General features: G+C 36.4%; 3 long non-coding RNA genes across 5 annotated transcripts in view; 1 reads left to right on the forward strand and 2 right to left on the reverse strand.

Moving 5' to 3' along the window:
- The window catches only part of LOC145960190 (uncharacterized), a 59,025-nt gene extending 35,885 nt beyond the window's left edge, over window positions 1-23,140 (reverse strand). The window contains exon 1 of the long non-coding RNA XR_014435289.1: window positions 22,744-23,140. This is a non-coding gene — a long non-coding RNA (uncharacterized LOC145960190). The remainder of the gene's footprint in view (window positions 1-22,743) is intronic.
- The window catches only part of LOC145960185 (uncharacterized), a 269,249-nt gene that overhangs the window by 231,497 nt on the left and 13,010 nt on the right, over window positions 1-24,742 (forward strand). The gene's annotated exons all lie outside the window — the stretch shown is intronic.
- On the reverse strand, window positions 217-8,308 carry LOC145960192 (uncharacterized). The gene is made up of 3 exons (XR_014435293.1): window positions 8,221-8,308; window positions 2,092-2,251; window positions 217-1,305 (listed from the first exon to the last, which is right to left on the reverse strand). It is a non-coding gene; the product is annotated as an uncharacterized LOC145960192 (long non-coding RNA).

Here is a 24,742-nt window from a genome sequence, read left to right on the forward strand (position 1 = left end):
GACAGGACAAAAGAATAATTTTGTGTTGAAGAAAATTATATAATTATATGTCTTTTATAAATTATAATTCGAATTTAACATTATAAAAGATAAATTATTAATATCTAAATTTATTATATCGCTTCAACTAAAATTTTTACTGTAATAAAATTAATATTTATTATATAGTTGATAACTACATTTGATAGTGATTACAATCAAGCATAAAATAAGCAGATAAAGTTATAAATATAGTTGCATTATTTATTAGAAATTAGACACCGGGGGATTAAGAATACTGACTTAATTAAAATTTGTAATTAAACTTGTAATATTTTCTCGCTTATATTCAGTTTTACGAAGAGATGTTCTTTTACTATTTCGCGTTAGCAATATATATGGCGTGTAATTTAAAGTAAAGATTAGCTTTCTTTCTACGCCTTTTTCATTGATTGTTTCGGCAGTTCGGTAAAATCACGAACCTTTCGAGAGATCGTTAAGGAGCTACGTGCCTTGCTATTTCAGACGTCTAATTCTCCTTACGATCCTGCACTATTTCCTAAACCGCAATCGTTGGGCTCTCGAAACAATCGCGGGACGAGATTCTGCTGAATATCTGCGCCAAGTGAGGAAGCAACGCTAAAATTACACTATTATCTCGCGAATACAAGTTTCGTCAGTGTGCAATGAAGTGTGCATTATTAGATACATTAATATTACTATCACTTTATAATGTCGTGCATATAGCACGCATACTTTCTTTTTATGTTATCGTCTTATCTGCAATTATAAATACAGAATATTTCTCCTTCTCTTACTTTCTCATTTTCTCTTTTTATATAAAATACATGTACTTATATAAAATATACATGTTTTTATTTTCTCTACATTTTAATAATCCTAGTTGAAATTTTACATGCATATTTATTTTAAAAATGTATTCATTTTTTAAACACATTAATAATGAATTGAAAATAGAGATAGTAATATGTGTATCTAATAATTATTATTAAAACATTTCTATTGAACGAACCTTGCATTAACATTTGCTACGCGCTTGGTGGACAATACATTCCTTGTAATGATAACCACAACATAACCAGCTCTCTCAGTGCGTGCCGCCGGTCTCTCTCATAGTTTCCGAGAAAGAAAGATAGAAGAAGAGACATGTGGAATCAGTACTCTGGGTGGAGACCCTACTTGGGGCCCGCTTTAGGCAACCAACAAGTCGGCCTTGAGCAGTCAACTCCATTCCTGCTTGGACTCCCCATTACCATCTTCCATAGTATCATGGCTGATGCTAAAGTTTCTTCGTCAACCACTCTTCTACGCAGTTAATATTATTTTTAGAATATTTATGTATACATATTATATATAATATAATAAGTTTAACGTATATTTCAATAAGTGCGTAAAATTTCTTGACAAATATATATTGAAATTATTAAGCTAGAAAAAGAGAGAGAGAGAGAGTGATTGACGATACAAAATCTTTAATTGATTCTATAATATGTCTCTTAATTATATAATCGTATTTTAAAAACCAACATTACACAATTATAATTTGCTATGATAATATTATACATATTTTATTTTATTATTGTTATCATATTTGCTCATGTTTTCTCTTTGATAAAAAAATAATAAAAAATTTACTTATTATAATTAGTCAGCAAACAGATAAAATCTGTCGGACGTAACATTCTCACATAATAATTCGCTCATAATAATTTCGATAATAAATTTGATAGCACAATTTTTCACGACTTGTCGAGTTGTTTTGCGACATTTGATTTGAAATGTAAATTTGATTACGTGTCAATATATTATACGTCTTATGTATAATTCTGAATGATTGAAATCTCTGCTTAAGAGCACATTTAGTCTTATGTTAAATATTCATGATAACTTCTACTTTCTATCTATTAAGTGGTAAACGTCATATCTGGTTTTTTTCAGTATATTTTTAATATACATGTATAGATATTATATACAGTTGTAATGGAAAATTAAATAGTGCTAAAATTAATTGTAGAGCACAGTTAAAACTAATCTCTCTCACATAACACGTTAAACTTATTATATTTTATTATAAATTACTTATTTGCCCACCCGGTAGAAACACTGGCTGCAGACTAGACATATATACATATATATGTACAGACATGTGCGGTATCTCTACTGCACGGCTAATGGGGCTTGAATGGCCGTGATAAAATGGTATGGCTTCCGAATGTTGACTAAACAGCACCCATTGCAAGTGGAAAACCAACTGGAAAATAGTCAACGTTTTTTGTGTGACGAATTATTAATCATGTAATATCAATAATATATTACATATAATATATACATACACAAATTCACAAAATAGAATTTTAGACATGTCTTTCAAATTCCATAATATTTTTTCGAATTATCATATTTAAATTAAATATTTAAATCCAACGTAAAATATGTTAAAATTAAATATATTTAAATTAATTAGAAATTATTTAACGTATTTAAAACTTTTTTATTTATTCTCTCAAAAAATATATATCGACTAAAAGAGATGAGCATAAAACATGTGTTAATAAATACGCATTATATTTCAACAAGAGTTTGGAACATTGTTCCTCGTTGATAATGAAATATATTATTAAAGACACTCAGAATTGGTATTTATGTCATGTAACTTTTATAAAAAGGAACATTCAAGGAGTACAAACAGAAAAAGTTTAGATTGAGAAATTGGGAACTTTTTTCTCATCATACAAAAGGGTCAGCTATTATTTCACATTTATTTTAGACGTATATTTTTTTTATGTCTCTTGTACTGATATATAAAACTTTATTCTAAAGTGAGTGAAAAAAGGGAAGAATCTAAATGAGACATAGTGCAATACGCAAATCAAAAATATATATATATTTTATAGGTTATTGTTCCATAAAAGTCTCAGTCGATGTTTCAATTAAACATGTTTAATAGATGGCAGAAACGTTTATTCTATTCTTATATAATATTTCTCTATTTTATCTTATATTTTATTTTATTTTATTTTACTCGAAATTTTCTGAATATGACTATCACTTTTATTTTGTTTCTTTCCTCTTTGTATAGAGAATTACAACTAAATTGATAAATAAAGAAATACGAATAAATAGAGATGACATAATTATTATTAAAGTTATTAAATGTTTAGTAACTTTTGATGAAAAACTCTCGATAGAAGATTAAAAATATCAATTTTTAGACTGAAAAGAATAGAAGAGCCATGGATGAGGCGAATAAATCAATGAAAAGGGAGTAGCAGGATATATTATCGACAAGGAAATAAGAAAGGCGTTATGAGGGGCGAGGATGGAGAGGAGAGAACACGGCCACTTAGTATGTCTCGAAGCACGTCGCTGCTATTACGTGATGAATAGGTAATTTGCGGATAGTCGATCGCCGTATAACTCACAAAGACCGATCGCGAATTAATCAGCGATCATCATCGCGGCAGGTGAGAGAGTCAAGCTTTGAACGATATTTAGTCTCGCTCCAGGATGGAGACTGTGTTCAAAGAACCACGGCGGCGAGCGATTGGCGGTGGAATCAAGGAACGGAGAGAGAGAGAAAGAGAGGGAGAGAGAGAAAAGACAGAGAGGGAAGATAAGAAGAACTATAACGTTTTTCTTCTCGAGTAACGATTTCACTTTACCCAAACCGCAACTTATAACGTAATATCGATCACATTACCAATTATGATCGAATCAACGGACGCATAAATATGCCTCCTGTTACGCGGCACATGTGCGTTTAAACTCATTTATATTGTTCCATCATCTTATACCGTATTAAAGTCGAAATTGATGTATTTTTCATAAGAGAAAGAGACAAAGAGAGAGCTTTTGAAGGAATTGTTTTTTATAATATCTTTACCGAGAATATATTGGATAGATATTTTTCCATTATATTGGAAGAATGTTTGTCGGAGACAAAATGTCGAGTGACGGAGCTCCTCGTCTCTCGTACGCAATTCGAAAATAACACCCCGTTTTTGCCAGTTTATCGCCTCGGTAATGTTACTTCTTACACTGGAATACGAACGCGTGAAGCACGCGCAATCAGAACAGGGCAGATGCTCGTAAATATGCAGATGATGGGAGATAATCCAGATCTATGGTTACTCAGATGAATCACGTGTAGGATTAAGTTTGTGTTTTCTTCGCCGATGCTTGTTTCGTAGCTCGCCTCTCATTCTTAAAGCAAGAAAGTATCGTAAGAAAAAAGGGGGTCCGAGACGGGAGGACCGTGAAAGAGAGACGGAAGGAGTATAAAGTTAACTTAAGTAAAGGAGCAGACACACGAAGGGAGTCTTTCTTTTCCCTTCCTTCTCTCTCCTTCTCTGTCTCTCTTTCTCGGACGGGAGATGTATGTCGGTACGGTGAACCCTGTACGTTGCAGAGAGCAGAGCATGGAGGATAAGAGAGGAGGGATCGAGTAGCGGGGGAAGATGGATGTTCTCGATCCGCAACTCCCCTCCAAACTGCGCTGGAACCTTCTACATCCTTGCTAGCCGTTCATCGCGGACCCTCCAAACTCAAGGAGCGGCGGCCATAATGCCTGAATGCACCACCATCCCTGCTTTCTCGATCTCAATCGCTTACATTATCTCTCTTCTTCTAATTCTCTCCCTCTCTATTTAATTTAAGTCTTAATAAGACGTGGTAATTCAGTTCTAATCCTGCGTGCGACGTTCCACGGTCGTTAAGTCTCATCGTGTCAAATCATAATGAAACCAAAATAATTTCTTCGGTGTGAATCTAAAAACATTACAATTTAAATATTCTAAATTTAATTATGTTTAAAGATTCTTGATACAGCTTGTTGATAAAATAATATACAACTCTCGTTATAATATTTTACTCATGATGAAATATTTTCCACATGAATTAGTCAAAATGATTAATAATTTTATTATATATTTTTGCGTATTACTAATTATCCTGACGGATGCATAAAAAGGTTTGATGCGATTTCAATGGCATTAAATTATCTCTCGGTAGCTATAACGGGAGCGCTATAACTGGCCAGGAAGTCAGAACATTGAATCTTAAATTTTGCGGCATTTGAAATGGTCATAAATTTGTTCGGGCCTTTAATTTTACGACTTGCGTGAATTCATCATATGAAGTGGTGGCGTTTCATCGGTAACGCATCGAGCCATCGCACAAGACGGCTTTCAGAGTATTGTGGCGTGAATTTTATTACCTCGTAAACCAACGGGCCAACCAGTAGTCAAAGCATTAGAAAGCGTAAGTCCGAATGTGTGGTTTTGTTCGTCATTCATATGTTGCTATCCCGTCGTAAAAGTATACCGCATCCCCCGTTGGCACCTAAGCAACGTGTGACGGCAATTACCGGACACGTCCCGAGAAATGAATGTACAGTCGCGAAATTATCCGCTATTGTGCGCTCGGAATTTTTCGAAACTCCTTCGGGTACCTCTCGCCAAATGCATGTCAGCTGCATTAAAGTTCCTGCATTAGCGCCTATCTCTCTCTCTGTCTCTCTTTTGCTCCTTCGTTTATTCCGCTAGCGGCTTTATAGCCGAAACGCACATTAGGACATTTCTTGAACTAGCGAAGGAAAAGTCGTCTATTCGCGATTAGCTCTAAGAAAGTTTCTAAGGGCACGCAGTTTGTAGAATTTGACGACCGAACTTTTCGTAGTATTCAACAGGTCCGCCTCTTTGAATTTTCATAAAACCGGAGAATATTGTTCGCCGTATCTAAGAGAGAGAGAGAGAGAGGGAGAGAGTGACACCCGCTCTTACAGCGGACTATCTCGGGGCCCGCAACTCCGCCAACTCGGTTTTCAAATGTTCCGACGTAATGACGCTCGCAGCTCTCCGATTACATAGAGAAAGAGGAGGATGGCGTACACGTACGCGCGGATCGCATGAAGGATAAATGGGGAGTGGATAACGAAGGTACAAGAGCACGAGAACGAAGTAAGTACTCCCCCCCCGATTCCTGCAACATAGCGCTTTAGGACGAAGGGAGCGCCGTGAGCGATGTTCTGTCGGTCCATTGCTCGCACGTAGGCAGCCTCGAGAGTGCATGCACAGGGTGTTCCGAAAATATTCCATTACAATAGAAAGCATCGTGTGATCATTGTCTTATAAAGCTTAACCAAACGAATAAATTGAAATTTTATCGCACTTATATTTAATTATTGAAATATTGATGGATTAAAGCAATGATTCAAGATGAAAAGTATATAAATTCTCGATATAATTTCTCCTTAATTTGTGTAGCATACAAATGCATTTATATTTCATGTATAAATGTGTGAAAGAGGAAGAGAGATTAAGATAAATAATTTGGCAAAAATTGTATTTAAAAAATATCAATGAAAGAAATAAATATCTTGTATTAAATTTATATATTATTATATGTGTATAGGATTCTGCAATTATGCAACGGTTATTATATAAAATTTTTGCCATATAATAAATCACAATAGACACACACAACAGACGTTTTCTATTTAAGAATTATTATATACTCTCAATATTAAATATTAAGATTTTTATTTTCAATTGAGACTCTCTCTAGTTAATCCATTGACATTAGAAATGTATAATTTAAATTAGGACCACCGTATATACATACATACAATATATATATATATATAGATAGATTTCTCTCTCGTATATGCAAATTAGCTAACATTAGGTATGTATTCATGGGATCTTATCCGCATGCACGTGTACAGGGTGAATGATCTTCCCAAGTTGAGTCGCACGCACGCATGCGTAAAAAGAGAAGAGATTCAAATTTTCTAGATTTTGTCGTTGCTGGCCGCTCTTTAATTTACGAGAAACTCGTTCGCGAATAACCCGACGTTTCTCCAGATGCAATTATAGATATTTACGAGAAAAATATTAACAGCTCTCTCTCTTTCTCGCGGCTGCCTTTGCACAAACAATAAAGTATGGCACGTACGAGGATAGACGCAGTAAGTGAATACTGACGAAAAACTGTCTCTCGCAATGTGTTTTTGATTATTTTTGATTATTTTATTAATTAAAATAATAAAAAATGTTTTACATGACACGTAATCATCTCATTTACGTATATAATTACAATAACGATGTACTTGTGTATTGAATTAGCTTTCCGTATCGTATTTCGGGCGAACGTTTCATTTGATAAGTGGTCGAACGAGACAAATTGATAAGCTGATAAAAACATCTTACATAAAAATAACAATTTTAATGTCTCATCGTTATTGAACGCATGTGATATCAATGATGTATTGAATATTTTTTAATGCAACTGAAATCACATTAAAATCGCAATTAAAATCGCATTAAAAATAAATATATATTTGTAATTTGTATTAATAATTAGATAAATATATATAAACAATACATAGCAAAAATTATGCAAGCAAAATGAATTAAAATTATACAGAGAAAAAGAGAAAATGACAGAGTCGCTGTTTGTTATATGAATTTAATATCCAGAACAATGTGTCCACTGTATAAACTATATACATATATATGTATAAGAAAATACCATATGTCACCGACACTAAAGCGACTGTTCTTACGAAGCGCAATTGAATTAAGCGACTATCAGATTGTGAAGTCAAGTCATTGAGTCGATCACTTCCGAGAAGTTCGGAAAGAAGTTTATTAAATCTTTACTCCCTTGGAAGGAACCTTTATTAACATTATAAATGAAATATGCAGAAAAATATTCGAAATTCCTTCGATACAAGCTTCCAGCTGATTTGTACTTATGCTTTCATTTCCAACTGAACCTTAGAATACTCTGTTGCAGAAACGTGTCTTATTTTCCTCTCGCAATCAGATCGACCCATCTTTTCGCAAACACCATTAACCACCTATTCTGTGTATCTTCGCTCGCTATCATTTTCCCATTCTCGCATGTGTACAACGCGCAACAATGACAATTATTAACGAACGAGATCTCGAACAACGGTCGCGTACACGGCCGCGTGATGCCGTGACAAAGCGTAAAGTCGGACCTAACCAACCATGGCATGACACGGGACAGCTAAGTGCGAGATACATCACGGCCACCTTACCGAGGCCTCTCTCCAGGCTCTCTCTCTTTCCTCTTCACCTTCTCGCCCCGCCTTCCTTACTTTCTTTCGGTTGTGGATAACGCCAACAACAGCACCGTAGATAAAGGGCCTTCGGATCGTAAAGCACTCTCGTTAAGAATATGATCCGGGCTTACCTTCGACCAACGCGAACCACTAGGTACACCAACACCAACAGCAGTGTCACCTCGACCAAGAACAGGCGCGAGAGGCGCGCACTGGTCCCTCGTGAATTACGACGGCTACTGCCCCTCTTAGATATCGTCTGGTCGCGTATCCACCACCTTAATATAACCTCGCGCATCTCGTCAGTGTATAACGAACCGCCATAAACAGCGTCAACCTCCTTGCTGTATGTATGTAGCCTAACGCCTCTATACGTTCTCCCCGTGTTCGCCGTCGCAGACGGATGAGCCTGCCCCGCTCGATTTATCCTTGAGACCATTGCAACGCGATTATTTATTAAGGGAGAATTGCTTCAGGCCTGTTGATATACTCGGACGTTCACTGGGCGCCCCTGGATACGCGCTACTCTAGACTTGAATTTCGATCAACGGCGTATATTATACAGTACCGGTCAAAAGTATCGCGTCATTTATAGAAACAGGGAAGTCGTTACTTTGAACGAGAACGTGTGTAAATATTGCCGAATTATATTTTATCGCCGTTATTTTATGCTTTAATAATTTTATGAACGTGAGCGAGACAGCTGGAGGGTGAAAGAGAATAAAAAACTTATGCATCTTGCATTTTTTTGGGATGATGAAATACTTTTGATCGGTACTATATAAAACGAGCATTCCATTCATGAAATAAAGTCGAAAATTGGCTAAAGATTAGCTCGTTTTCACTTTAATATATCTTTCTCACTTTACAACGAGAGACGTTATTTTATTATTATCAATACAAAGTTATATCGATTTAATTTTATTATTTAATGTCGTGCATAAATATATTATATAAAATTTTTTCGTACATTTATTATATTAAAATTTGTTTGTCATCATCAATATTTTATTCAAACACAATTGAATGAGATACATTTACCGATCAATTTTTATACATTTTATATGCAATCGATAGCGATAAATAAACTACTTCTCTCGCGGCAATTTTTGACTTCTACCAGATGATATATGAATACTTGGTCTATGCAAATGATGATATTTTAATTATAATTTTTTCATCTACACAAGTTTCTTAATACATATATTTTCTACAGTACAGACGATTAAAGAGTATCACTTATGAATGGAAACGATAAGATCGCACTCCATGAAACAGAAATGCGAAGTACGAATATTACGACTTTCGATTACTCGCACTATCAATATGGAAATTGCACACATTTTTAATATTAATTAAATATTGCATAGATATAGAAATACGGCGTGACCTCCATATAAGTACGCAGCATTCAATATATAAGTATCAGCATTGGAAGGCTAAGCTTAATTTTTAAATGTATACCTAATGAAATGCTTTTCAAACGGTTAAAACGGACGTTACTTTATTGCAGATTTAATTGGGTAATTAATTTCATATTTTACGAGAATGTATGCGTGTGTGTGCGTGCGCGAGCGCAAATATGAGATGAATATGCGTAAAGATATATACGGCAATATACTAAATGAACATCATGACGTACATGTGCCTTGAGCTGTACAATAAATTACGAAAGCTATATCATCGCTCGATAAGAATCATAATTCTCGCACAAGCTATCGATCTTTCGTACATAAAGCTGTGTACGCACGCCATTATCGGCATCTTGCAAATGCATCGCGCGATTTTAAGATGGTTTTAATGCGGGAGAAAAAGACTCCGGCTTCAAAATTCAACCGGCAACCGAAAACCTGTTAACGAAATTAGTCACGTATCGGGCTAAACTGGAAATAGCCATTACATTTTATATATCGCGTCAACGTCTCCGCAAAATCACTCGCGCATAGTTTCCCAGGAAAGACGAGAGTGAAATATCTGTTTGGGAAATTTGTCGAGCGTCACGAGGCGCGTTCTCGAATAATACGAAAATAATTTTTTCGGCGCGCTCTTTAAAGCAGAAATAAAAACGGAGATAGAGAGAGAGTAAGAAAAAAAAAGAGAAAAGAAGAGAGAAAAAAAACGATCGGCAGCGACAAAGCCAATATAATAAAGCAAGGTCGCGTATCTCATCCCCGCGTCCTCATTGGTGCATAACGCTCGCCATAATCCCGCGGTCTCGAGATTTATAATCGCGCGGAGCAAATGCGTGCAGGAATGCTCGATGTTCTCTCGCACGAGAGTAGAACTCTCGGCGGCGTTACTCGCCGCCATGGCGGCTTGAATTATTCATTCCCCGGAGCCGTTGCGTTTTGTCGCCGGTGCTCTCTGTATCAAGCGCCTGGCATCACCCCAACCGCAAGACGCTTCGTTGTTTCGCGTATAATGTTGGCGATTAAATTCCACGGAGGATGAGCGGCGCGATGATAATTGGTTCCACCGCGCTCCAAGACATCCGCGAGTCTCATTCACGTTGTTCGTGCAAACTTGTATGTTGGCTGCCGATCGTTATTTCCGATTTCCGGATCATTAGAGAGATCCGCGCGGATATAACATATCGTCCGTTGGTATTATTATTCGCTTAATCGAAAAATTAGAGGCAATAGGCTGAATCAGCTCGTGCCAGTAATTTCGTTTCGAGCGGTTTTCGCGGTTTATGCACCCCCGGTGATTTATATCTTCGTGCTGCGCGTGACTATATCGCACAGAGAGAGAGAGAGAGAGAGAGAGAGAGAGAGAGAGAGAGAGAAGCTCGGTGAGGAGGTAAAAGGCAGCGGACGGCGATACATGCATCGCCATCGAAGTGATTAATGCATTCGAGTAACGTGGACCAAGCGCACGACAAGAAGTACGAGGCACGGAGTTGGGTTGCCTGCACGTGCACCGCTGATTTTCTTCCTTTTATCTACCGGGAATCTCACCCGTGCTTCCAGGTGCGCGTATGTGCATGTGCGTTATGAAGTATACGTGCGTGTCTGTACGTACGAGTGCGCAAAGTTTTGCATAGATATCTGATTTCGTGGCGCTCTTACGCGAAGCGACGCTCTTGAGATCGCCTGATGCGACCTCGAGCAAACGACTTCAAATAGAATTGACGGCGGGCATTTGTCAGCTGTACTAAACCGAAGCACTTTAGTCTACTTGCAAGTCAATGTCCCAACTAATTTATCGCTCACAACTGCAGAGAGATATTTCGCCCGTATTAATATTAGCGACGTAATTATCTTTCGCTCGCATCCGGAATTTGTCAAAAAAAAAAAAAAAAGATTTGACGATGCTGTAGGTGAAATAAAAAATCCGATGTGTCAGCTTCTAATTTTTATTACGACACGTGCATTCAAAGAAACAAAATAAGTGCCTATTATTATTTATGTCAGCTTTATCACTCAGTTTAATTGCGAGAAAATTAAGACGATAATTTTATTATACTTGTAGGGGATTTCCTATTATACGGAAATCTTAATGCTATGCAAGTTTAAAGGGGACATGTAATATTTTAATGTCCACGCGCACACACGTACCCGGGAAGAGAACAGAAGGAAGCCTGGGAAATACGCGGTATAGGTCAGAGGACCGTACACAATCGTGCTGGAGATAGCCGTCGAGTGGCATTTGTACAGCTATTATAGGCCGTTTCGAAGTTCATAAAATACATAACTTGATATCCATTTACGTTGATGGCGGCAGGTAAGAAGCGTTAATGAAAATCATTTGTATCCGTGTCTGCCTTAAGCTACTGTGAAACGTTCTTTGTGCACACCGCTACCGGATATTTACACGTATAACGTCGTAATCTCCGCAAATTCGTGCGTTGCACATATGTCCAGATGACCACGCGCGATATGATTTAATCATATTGATTAATCATATCGCTGTCATGTTGATTAATCACGTTGCTGTCAGGTTGCCAACAATTGTAGTACAAGCAACTTCACGGACAGTTGGCTATCTCTGTATGTGTTCGCTCTATTTGATTATTGTAATTCTGCGGATAAAATTCTATTCTAATTAAATGAGATTTATTTTATTTAATTGCTTACAAATATATAAAAAATAAAAGTAAAACAGATTTTTTGTGATAACTTTTTAACAACAAAATAAATACACATGATATGTATATACATATACATGTTTGAGAGCAAGAAATTCGGACAAAATTAATTTAGAGAGATTTTTTTTATTATATTTAAAAAGAGAAAAATATAATATATGAATAATGAAAAATAAACACAATTATATCAATGTAAAAATATATCATTATGTAATTACGTTATCGTACATTGAACGATTTAGACGTGTTTGACGTTTAGCAACACTTTCTGCGCGAATCAGAGGGTCGTATAAACCGATGCCACATGACACATGATACCTATGTCGTATTAATCATAACAAATTTCAAGCGAATAAAAATATAGAAAACAGTTAAACAGTGAACACGTTTTTATTATATTATTTTAAACGTTTCGCGTATGTAAAATGATGATGGAATTAAATATTTGACGCGCAAAGCACGTTTAACTGTTTTGGCGGATGAAATATTATTACCGTTTGTATATGAATAAATGTCACGCGTTTAAAATTCCCAAAGAGAGAAAGAGAAAGAGAGAGAAAGAAAAAGAGAGAAGGGAAAGCAAATAGATTGAGGTTGGACAATTCTTGTTATTAGCAATTTAATTGGGTCCAGTCTCTTATCCTGCGATATTCCGGGGAATAGGGACTCTACCAAAATGGGAGTTCTAATCTACAGCCGGCGGCAATCGCAAAATTATTAGTCCGATAGAAGCTGGCAGGAGAATCTCACTACCGTGACTCATTTAATGCACCAATCTTTTTATCGCTCTTTAATTCCTTTAAAAATTACACTTGGAGCATTTTTATTGCATATAACATAAATATTATATATTTATTTGTGTAACTTTTGAGAATCAATAAGAGTAAATCAGAGTAAAGATACTTTTATACTCGCTCTTATAAAATTATTAAAATTAGTTTTAAATCGATCGCGATATAAATCCAGAAATCTTTTTTATCCTGTCATTTCCGTGTTTTTTTCCTTTGCTTCCTCTTTCTCTCTCTTTTTTTTTTCTTCATTTTAAATCTCATTTCCTCGATTCGCAATTATTTGATGTTATCCAAGACGGTTCATTGCTCATGCATGTTCTTTTCGTAGATGCTATCTTACACCGCTTCCGAACGTTGAGGGATCGTTGGTGCGTTGAATCAACATTTAATTTAATTGACATTGATCTAACGCCACCTTCGTATTAATTTTAGACGGACGCATCATCCTTAGAGTGCCGAGTGGCAAAATGAAAGGAGCGCAAACGTAATTTTACGCTCTTAGCAAATTCTGGCGGCCATGCATTTTCCGAAACGTCGACACGTTTACGAGGGTGAGCATCCGACGGCAAAAGCGCGTGCATGCTATAACTGTGCGTCTATAAATAAACGATGAAATGCGGCAAGCGCGCGGCTTTAATTGGAAGGTCCGGACACACGCAACGTTCGTTACGATAGGTTTTATTCTCAGGAATGCAATTAGAATGACGATTGAGAAAAAAGATGCGTTACGTGTAAAATATTTCTCTTTCGTCCATTACGATTGCGACGAGATCGATTCTTTGCGGAATTAAATTTAAGGAGCTTCAGCTTTCGATGATCGATGTCGACGAATGAGGGGAGGAATTTCGAATTTCGAAAACGTGTCAAAGAGAGATCGAGGGAGGAAGAGAAGGAGATAATAGTCCTCGATTAATCGACATGGTAGAGGACGAAGAGGAGGAAGGATACGCGTTATCCCGATCGCCACTCTATCGCAGAGGCTCTATCGTGATGCCTGATGTCGCTACATGTCGATAGATTTACGTCTCGTCACATTTGTTTGCGCGCACGCCCACGTACGCGTAATGCTTACCCCTCTCGGGGATGGCATTTGCGAGAGTCGGTTGGTGTTTGAGCTCGTATTACAAACTCATGACGGCCGGGGAGGCGAACGCGGATCAAGCGAATACGCGAGATAAAGAGGGAAAATCCGTGGAGGATAGAGAGAGAGCCCGAGAGAATATCGCGAGAGGAAAGGGTAGATGCAGTGGCGTCGAACCAATCATCGATGAAATCGCTTCTACTTCTTCGATCAATAAAAGAGTTAGCAGTCTCCTATAGTGTAACGCGAAATTTACACTTTTCCGTGCAATATTGCAGAAGGCTTTCATCCAGACTTCTTTCTTTCTAGAAAAAAAAAAAGAAAGACATCCAATAGATATCAAAGGCTTTGAAGGGATTTACAAAAATTGCCTCGAAACTGATTGTTTTGTCTTTGCAGATTCCTTCCTGCGTATATTTCGCGCAAGATATTATTAACGCCACTGGCGCCAATGAGACGACAGGCCGAGAGTCGGTGTAACTTGGAGAAAGAGAGAGATAGACAACAACGGAGAACAGATAGCCGGGCGTGGAACGGGCTGCGGCAGAAATTGAGGGGCGCACACCCGTTCTCCCTGCGGCCGTCGTCAATCAGAATTCCGCGAATTAGCGTTAACGGGCCGTTATTGCCGCGTCCATTTGGCTAGTGTACAGTTTGGGTCGTGGATATGAGCCCATAGATTCCCCATATTCTACGCCGTATGGGGCGATGGTGCTGCCGCGCATAGCCCACCGGAATCCGGTTAGTTACTGCCACCGCGTTATGGACTGTGCGCCCTTCTCTCTCTTTCCTCCTCGTTCGCCCTAGCGCCCTCGCCCTTCCTCCATCGCCTATTCCTATATCCTTTCGTTCTCCCTCCGCGGTCGCGGAAAGCTCCACCCTAGCGACCGGGTACACGCGAATGGCGCAGCATCTCTCTGCCAACGGCTCTATGCATCTATCGATACCTATTTACCTGTTCGCGCAGAACCGACGATTCCTATTTCCCTAGACAAACGTTCCCCGCAGGGATAAACGAGGGTAAAGCGCGGGGTAAAAAAAATCTGTCGGGTTAAAATGATTGAAAATTTGAGCTAAAGATGAGAGAAGGGTTGGGATCAAGCTGGCAGTTTTTACATTCGAACGGATGTAATAAAAGAAAATTTTTATTTTAAATTTTTATTTCTTAAAAATGATTAATGTGATTGTTGTGAAGTTAATACAAAGACACATTATGATCATGATAACTTTGTCTAATATTATTAATAGGCCGTCTTAGAAAGGAATTTAGCCTTTGAATAATCCAGTAAATATATGATGAATTATGTAAATGAAAAAGATGGAGAAAACTATTCTTTGTTGATTATCGTTGTGGAAGCGATTTTTGCAACGAAACAGGAACATTTCAAAAGATATCCCGCTATGCAAGCGCGGGATAATCTTAAGCGATCATTGCCTTGTTTAAACCTTTATACGGTGAGCTACTCTAGCCACCGATAATTCCTGTCACGTTCCTCGGCTTTTATATGATCTCTCTCGTATGTCTGTCGGTTCTGTGTGCAGATGTCTTAATCCGATAATGTAAAACTCTCGAGTAATTTATTATGATGTTTATATAGATGTATAAAGACAAAGATAACGTTATGTGTTTTGTTCTCGTGCGACACAATAATAAAATTTATGTATAATTGTACTTGTATAAACAGAAATTAATAATCTTACATTATTTTCTCGGATGTAATAAAATTTATTTTTAATCAACATAATAAAAAGAAATGCAATTGATTTCTTGTCAGTTATATAAAGAAACAATTATTGTATACAACATATCTCATATAACAATATATTATATAATAATTATTATATATAATATATTATTCTCATATTTCTTAAAATTTATTTATTGTTAATTAATAAATACAAACACTCGAGATACGACTTTTTGACAATTATATATTTTTTTAACTAGATATAAAATCATTTTTCGCGGTTGCGTTATCAGATTCCTTGTACTATCCTAGATTTTTAATTAAAAAATCATACCTGTATACGCGAAAGTAGTTCATCCACGTTAATGTAGATATCCACACGATGAATGTCTGTAGATACACTTGATACAAATTCGTTAAAAATAATTATGTTCTTCGCACATTTTCTGCAAAATTACGGCAAAACGTTAGTGTTGAACAAATATGATTCAAGAAATATTAAGATTTAAAAAGTCATGATTTTATTTCCAGTAGAAAAGCGAATAACAAAATGCACGAAGCAACGCAGTTCACGTCAGTCCCTGTACTGTCAACAGCGTATCGTCACTTTAATATCACGATTTTTTTTTACCTGCTAAAAAAATCTAACAGCGAGCGAGACACGCCACTATAGCAGGGTAAGAGAGGGGGTGCGAGATGTCTGACTTCGAAGGACTTTGAAGGGTCGCGCTTTAGCCGTTTTTTTTTCTGTCATCACGCAGCCACAAAAAAGGCTTCTTTTTTTAAAAAAAAGGTCTTAAAAAATCAGTATCCTCGCAGTCATAGAACTGCGAGAAACTCCAAGGTTGACTATTAAAACTTGGAGAAAGAACGGCCACCGTCACTTCCTGCAATAGTGTGGCTTTTTTTCACGGTAGTCTGTGCCGGATTTAAAAAGGGCTAAGGGCCACGAGTCTCTCAAGGGTTGTTAAAAAAAAGAGCTCCGGCGAAAAAAGCATTTAAGGGGGGAGGACAGAGCGAAAGTTTATGGCACGAGAATGTCTGTAAAGGGTCACAGTTAGAGTCGTGGTTAAAATGGTGATGTAAAACTGGTGACTTTGCAAGAGATTGTCGGTCGTGCTTCGATCTGTCGGAATTATTATAATTTTTAACGGAAGGATCTCAAGTATCAGACATTCTTTTAAAAATATATTTCACTTTTCTTGTTAGAACATTTAAATTATCTTAATAATAATATATGCATGTAAAATATAAAAAAAATCTAAGACTACTTTAAGAAATTGCTAAAAAATTTTTGTTTATTAATTAAATAATATTTTAATATTTATAGAAGCTATCTGTAAAAACGACTATTCATTCACTTTAAAATACTATTGTATTCGTGAAAATTATAAAACATAATTTATGTTGTCGGTACGACGTTAACTGGTTGATGGCATGTTTATGACAGTACTATTTGTAAGAAAGCCACACAACACAGCTGAGTGATGAGACTCGAGCTTTGTAGGATCAATGCATCCGACGGAAATCGGTCTCTCGATCCGTCGGATACAGCCCATGGCAACATTCCTTCAAGCCGGGTCTATGGCCAGTGTACAAAGTACCTCGTAAACCCCACAATTGCTTGCCTTAGGTAGCCTTCCTTGCTTGGTCTCATCCTTTCCTAAGATTTTTTGTCAAGGATAACATTCGATTGTGGAGCCGAAGAGTTAGGGTTGTTGGGTTAACCGAGCATAGTGTCAGTTTGCTTTCAACCTCCTACGCGTATGTAACGTTATCGTTACAAGTGCTCCTCGAAAACTCGCGAAATTTCGATATATACCGTATATATCGTTTATATGTATATCATTTAATTTTTTGCATCAGTGATAAAATTATAAAAAATAGGAATTCGTTTGAATGGACAAAAGATTTATCTATTCTAGTTTGATGATTAAAACAGTATGATGAATCAGTAACCAGGTAAGATATAATATTGACTATATTGCAATTTGAAATTAATTTTTAACAAGAATGCGAAAAGAGAGAGAAAGATATACATATAACTGTCAAGTTATAAACGACTTGAATAAGAATTGAATTCATGGAAACAACTTGATAACATAATAAATATATATTTCAGATAAAATATATACATGTATAATTTGATAAAGTTTATATATGTGTGATTATATATAATATATAAAAGTTATGTGCAATGATAACAATTAGAAAGTTACGATAAATCAAGGATTGTTTTGATATTTCCGTTAAAAAAAAAATTAATTTCAAATAGATTATGGAAGTTGTTATTAAAAATAAATATGTAATAATATAAAATATGTTATGTATTATTAATATAAAATATATGTTATTTATAGAAACATTTTGCATATATAATATTGGACACGTTCAGAGTTTAATGAATATGTTGCAAAATCGTTACGATTTGCCGCAATCAAAACAAATTCATATACAATACAATATTCAGCAGTGCAAAATAATACTGTACAATTGCCATCGTGATTTTATTACGTAATAAAAAAAATCTTAGATTGCTACAAAAAATTGTCTCAAGGCCAACGAAATATTTTATATTCTGAAAGTATTTATAGATTTGTTATGCATAGTTCAAAATAAATAAACAGCTGTTAAATACGTATGAGATTAAATAATCAAAAATTTATCTGTCGTGCATTAATGTATGACAATAAAAATTCGTGAACGTTTGCAATAACATTTCGATAAAAATGTCAGATGCAAAAAGCCTCTTTCAACTCTTTTATGTTAATGTAAAAATGTTTACCAGAATATACGATTACTGCTTTTTTAATGGTAATTTATAAAATATTAAGGTATAGATTAATATATTTATTTTCATTACATGTTTGTTCAATTTCCATAACTGATTAAGTCTATTTTATAATTAATATATATTAATTTTATATAAATATATTTTATATAAATATATGATGCGAGCATATGTGATAATAAACATGTAAGAAACACCGTATTTTAGTGCTTTCGCGTAACATTAAATTCATGACTTTTCGTCATTTTTTATAACTTTTTATTTATTAATAAAAGAAATTTCATATAAAGTGTATTATCTCTCTGCAAAAGATTCTGATAAAATAATCCTAAATAAAGTGCTTTTTTATAGAGCAGCTCAATTTTAACGGAAGCGTAATAAACTTCGTGTTAGCAAATTAATCGGTCATTGAAACTTCGATTGACAGTCGCAAAGACTGCCTGATAAATGGCGTAGATAGAAAAAAAATAGGTTTGGACTTTGTTCTTAATATAAGTTAGAAAAGATAAGCATAATCTCGTGTCGCCGATGTCTCGTATACGTCAACGAACTTCTTTCGCAAAACATCACGAGTTCTTAAAAAAAAAAGTAAAACGTATATTCTAATTTCATTTATATTTCACCCTCTTTTCACATAGCATTTTTTTTATGCGATTCGATATCAATTGTTTTAAACAAGATTTCGATACCAAAATATTGCATTTTTTTCATTGCTATAATAATTTTGGATGCAAAAAGGACAAAGTCTAGAAGATGTTAAAATTAATATCTATAAAAACAACTATATTACGAAATAAATCGACAAGAATATGCATCTCTTCCAAGTGACATTTAATACACAAGTATTCCCTCTCGATGCTCATTCCCCGCTAGTAAACAGAAACGCATCGAAAGATTAACGATACATAACTCAAAATTTTCATGATAATTGCTAAAGGAGAAGCCTCGCAAGCCTAGACGGATAAATAATCGCTCTGTTACGCGCTTGTAACGGGAATTATGTAAAATGTGGCTATGTGACTAACATTCTCGTGGATAGTACGGTAAGATCGTCGGTGTTGGGATAGGTCGAGAGAGAGAAAGAGAGAGAGAGAGAGAACTCGTTGCCATATCAATATACCTAAGTGAAATGATACGAGGCGGCCGTAAAGTCCGACAGTAATGACGCATTAGGGGGTTGCCGAGCCGATTTAGCCGGCTATCAAACAAAAGGCAACTTTTACTGGTTCCGGCTGAGGCAGCGAGCGCGGGCGCGGACGAGGGCGCGGGGGCGCAGGGGGCGGGGGCGCGCACGCGGGCGCGCGCGAGCGTTTTAAGAGGTTCGGTTGGGAAAGAGAGCGCGCCGGCCACTTATACCTGACGTTTTATGCGTTTTATAGGCGCGACGTGCGTTTCGTGTGCCAAACAGCGCATAAAAGTGCAACCAGATTGGCCGTTCTCGTCGTTACCACGTCACGGATTATTCGCGATGTTTCGCGCCGCAAAATCGAGTGAGTCTCCTGCCTGTTGGCTCGGGATTATCTGCCAGCACCTTCCAAAGAAAAATATCGCACGATTCTGCGGGTTTGTTTCCGTGTACTTAACAAATCGCGCGGAAACTATTCTTTTCTGATAAACATCTATTTTTAAACCCTTGTGATCATTGAAGATCTATATATTGCGATTTAATATTCATATTTTTCATGGTAATTTACATTCAATTTTTATTATTATTATAGTAAAATGTGGATATAAATATATTATATATTTTAAATGCTTTATTATATTGAACATAAATTTCTGGAAAATTTTCATCTAACGAAATAAAAGATAAATTAAAAATAATGGATACTGTAAGATTGTGATAACATTTCATATGTAGATTACTTGTAATAAAAATGTAAATTCGATCTATCATTCGATAAAAATAAGATAAATAAATTATACATAATTATATATAATCTAGATAAGAATTAGTTGAGCATAAACAATCATAATCAAACATCAATTATTAATTTCTAATCTTCCCAATCTATCAATAATGAAGCAACTGTCCTCAGATATAACGTGGGAATGTCATAAAATATGATTAACTGCAAAAAGAAAAGAAGTACTATATTTATGTTTAAATTTATATCCTACGAATTTTGAACGTTCTAATATGTTCCATTGTTACGCTTAATTATAATCTCATCTTTTCTTAATTTTCTTATTTTTTTATTTTTTTTATTTTACACATAATACATGAAGAATTGGTTTTATTAATTCATCAAATACGATAGTCCAATTTTGCGTAATTCATTCCCGGAATATCGATCAAACATAATTTAACACTGCGTCAGAGTTGTGATACGAGGGAGCAGAAAGGAAGGTAGAAGGGACGAACGAGCGGGGAATAAGGGGAAGAGGAAGGTGGAAGATAGGATTGATGAGATCAATATGCAGTAAGTCTGAGCACGGCGTTCAGAGTTAATGGCGGAGACGCGTTGCGGAGAGAAGCTTTAACGCTCCCGCTCTAGGTGTGAAATATTTTATTAGCGATATCTTTGCGTTACGCTTAAATTGAAAACTTGGCAATAATAAACAACGCTTACGCGAAATATTTTCTATCCTCTAATGATGAGGATTGTTGCACGAATAGATAATAGAAACGCAAATTGTGCGATTATACAAGCACAGACATTATATTTATCGCGAATAAAATTACTAAACTTGCTTTCTTTGTAGCATGTTTAAATTTGATTGAATGAATTTCGATAACATCTACGAAGCAACATTTTATTTCTTTCTCGCACACGAGAAAGCAAAAGCGATGTAATTTTGAATCGTATCAAATTTAATTCGAATTTTACGATGCGAATAAAAAAAAGACGGAATCTCGATTTTTATCGCTCGTGTCATGACATGACAGGATCAGTTTCACGATACATGCTCCGATAAAATTCGATTTCGCAACATAAATATATGTACGTAGTACCAACAAAATTTCAATGAATCATCAATGAATTAAAATCTTAACTAATTTAAACCTCTAATTTAAATCTTAACAACTTAATTAAGACATAATAATGAAAAATAGTAATGTTCTACGCATATATAATAATCGATATACTCAAAATAAAGAAACATTTGGCCTCTCATGAAAGTGACAATCATTTGAATAATACGTATGATTCCACCTTGTCATTTATTAATTTTCCAAAACGAATCGTCTATTAATTTTCCACGTTTAAATCAGTCCGGTTTGTAATGAAGCGCGTATAATTTGCAATCGTGTTATACTCGTGCAATGAGATAAATTAATGGCATTGGAATACTATCAGCGGCATAATAAATGCTCACGTTATCGAACATACACATCCGCAACATTAGTCTGCCTGCTGTAGGTGAAAGCAAAGTAATTAACCAACGAGCTTTTCAACTCGTTCCAACACTATTCAAAGCTATTAATAAATTTGAGAAATATTTCAACTAAATTGAATATGAAAAGTTTATAGCAGATCTTATATTCGTACTGTGAAAGTGATTATCTAATGTCTAATGTATTGAAATTTATAGCGTATTGTTACAAAACATTCTTAAGTGAGAAAGTCTTGAATTATTGTTCCATAATTTCAGTGACATAAATTTACATAATTGCGTTAAATGGGAATTTACTAAAAAGATTTTATATATGGAATATATGAAATGCACCTAAGCGAAGTCGAGAATCGCAAAGAATCCGTGAATGTTGATGTTCAAATTTCAAGAGATGCAATTCGAAGATGAATATTTTCTATCGAGAAATGTTCCAAGTAGACTGGCTGTTAAGTAGCCAGAACGTGCTTTAGATTTGGATCGCGCCATTAGTATCGCCCTTCTGCGAGAATCGGCTGGCGGCACGTGTCAAAGGATGGGCGAAGAAGAAGAAGCAGAAAGAGAAGAAGAAGAGGAAACGAAAAGAAAACAGCGACGTCGCGTCGAAGAGGAAGGAGAAGAAATCCGGTGGCGCTGCGCGAGAGATATACGCAGACGCGAGAGCGAAAGAGAGAGAGAAAGAAAGAGAAGCGCGCGCGTGAAAGCGAGAGAAAGAGAATAGGAGCGATGCCAAGATGGCCGGATCTTCGCTCTTCCCCTCGCACGATCCTCCGGACAGAGAATGCCTCTGCCTCGACGAAAACCAGCTTCGTGCCGCCAAACGGAACAAATACACACACACACACACACGCGCAATCGCGCGCACACGTCACACACTTACCACGAATGTTTCCAAAACCGCCTGACCTCCCCCTCTCCCGCCGCAGCATCCTCTTGCTTCTTCTCATCCGTGGCGTGGCTGTTAACGCCTCGACTTTTCGGCTTCGCGAATTTCAAAATTGTCGTCACCATCATCCTCCTCCTCGTCATCCTCGTCGTCGTCGTTGATTTTCTTCGCGATCCGCAGCATCCCCGTACTTTCGTTCGGAATGCTTACAATACTGCGTTGTACTGTGAGATGGGTAGCCCCAGAGACGTACGAGGGGACACAGAGTTGGGTCGCAATAGGGGAGATACGTAGAGGGGCATCGCGTCGGGGTCTCGGAGTGACGTTTCTTTTCGTTAAAATTATAGATATTTACGTCTGGACTTTAGGATGTTTTTCACACGCGCGATAATTTATCTTGCTCACATACTCTTCTATAATTAAATCTCAAAATTCTTATTTATTACATCCATATTTTTAAACATTAAAAAGATGTTTGACAAATTTTCATATCCCACGCGAATGTCGCGCGGATAAAAGTTTGCCTCGAGTGGAAAGATGTATGAATTATCCCGCGGATTTTCAACGAGGGTATAGTTATCTGACAATATCGATCGTTTCGGAGCAATGGCGTGTCGCGCGCTCAAAGCTACGGGAAAACATTCCTAAATGGCGCATCAGTAGAAAAGAATTGTCGCAGTAGGATATCGCTTGAAAGATGTAGGAAGGCGGACGGAAAGGAAAGCACACAAGGCGCGAGACGGTCGGGGGAAGGAGAGATGAAAGGGAAGCAGAGAGAGCAGAGCGGAGGCTGTGCCGCGACCCGAGGACCGCGCGCGCACGATGGAGGGAGTATCACCAAGATGGCCGCTACGGAAGCAGCGGCATCCACATCGCGTGCCGCGGCAACTACGTCAAGTCAAGCGTCCTCACGAAGTGCAAGTGCAAATTGCGTCACGGTGCTTCTTTTCTGCATATTAGATCCGTCTCGATCGCAGAAGTTTCCCCGAGATGTATTTACGAATTTACGACGGGGCGAAAGTTTTAGTCGGACACGAAACGCGACCACGCCCAAGTTGCGGGCGGCCATCTTGCAATATCAGCTGAGCGCAGTGCATCATGGTAGCCAGTGATGCAACCCTAGCAACCGACGTTCGCTTTACCAACCTTTATTAACGTTATCAGGTATTTTCTGCGTACATTTTGATATTTTTTCCAACATTTTTCGTCCTTTTTTACCTTTGGAATTTTCTCCTTCTTGAATGATGTATTTGTAATTTAATTAATACGTGTATAAACTATAGTAGATATTACAGAAATTGTCTTTCTGCGTAGGTGTTATACGCATATATGTATAATAGTTTAAGTTTCTGTCACAATTATTAATCATTATTAATCACAAAATCTGATATATTAAATAAAAATTATATTACAGATATGACAACGGTATACAGTTAATAATATAATTAATTATTTGCAAAATTAATGCCCAACGTTAATTATCCAAGTATTTAGTGAGAAATAATTTTATTCAAAATCTATTTGTTTTATTTTCAATCAATTGCAACTATGTCATCAATAATCTTTAAATAAAAAAAATAAATTTTGAATATACATACATATAATTTGAAATATACATATTTATCTCGCAATAAGCATTTAATTGTCTATTTGTCTTATTGCGGCTTCCGTATATAATATATGCTCTTTTACATTTTTCGCTATTATTCGCTCACTGACGTTTTGATATTTGCAAAATTTACAGTTTCTCGTGAATAATTGATCGCACACGTTCTTCACCATTCTCCATCGTAAAAGAGTGCTGATATCATCGCATTTTAACAGATCACAAAACGTATCCACTTACACTTCATTGCTTAACACACTGAGTACTTTAGCTCGAGTTTCACGGTATGTTTCGGCTCCGCGCACGTTATATAAACATAGTATATATCAGATAAATGTTTTCTCCTTTCGTAGCTTCTCTGCTGTATTTGCTTACAAGTAGCGAAAG

Source organism: Camponotus vicinus, unplaced genomic scaffold, assembly GCF_025532165.1.
Source record: "Camponotus vicinus isolate PSW18456_S1 unplaced genomic scaffold, iyCamVici1.0 SCAF_10, whole genome shotgun sequence".
NCBI lineage: Eukaryota > Metazoa > Arthropoda > Insecta > Hymenoptera > Formicidae > Camponotus > Camponotus vicinus.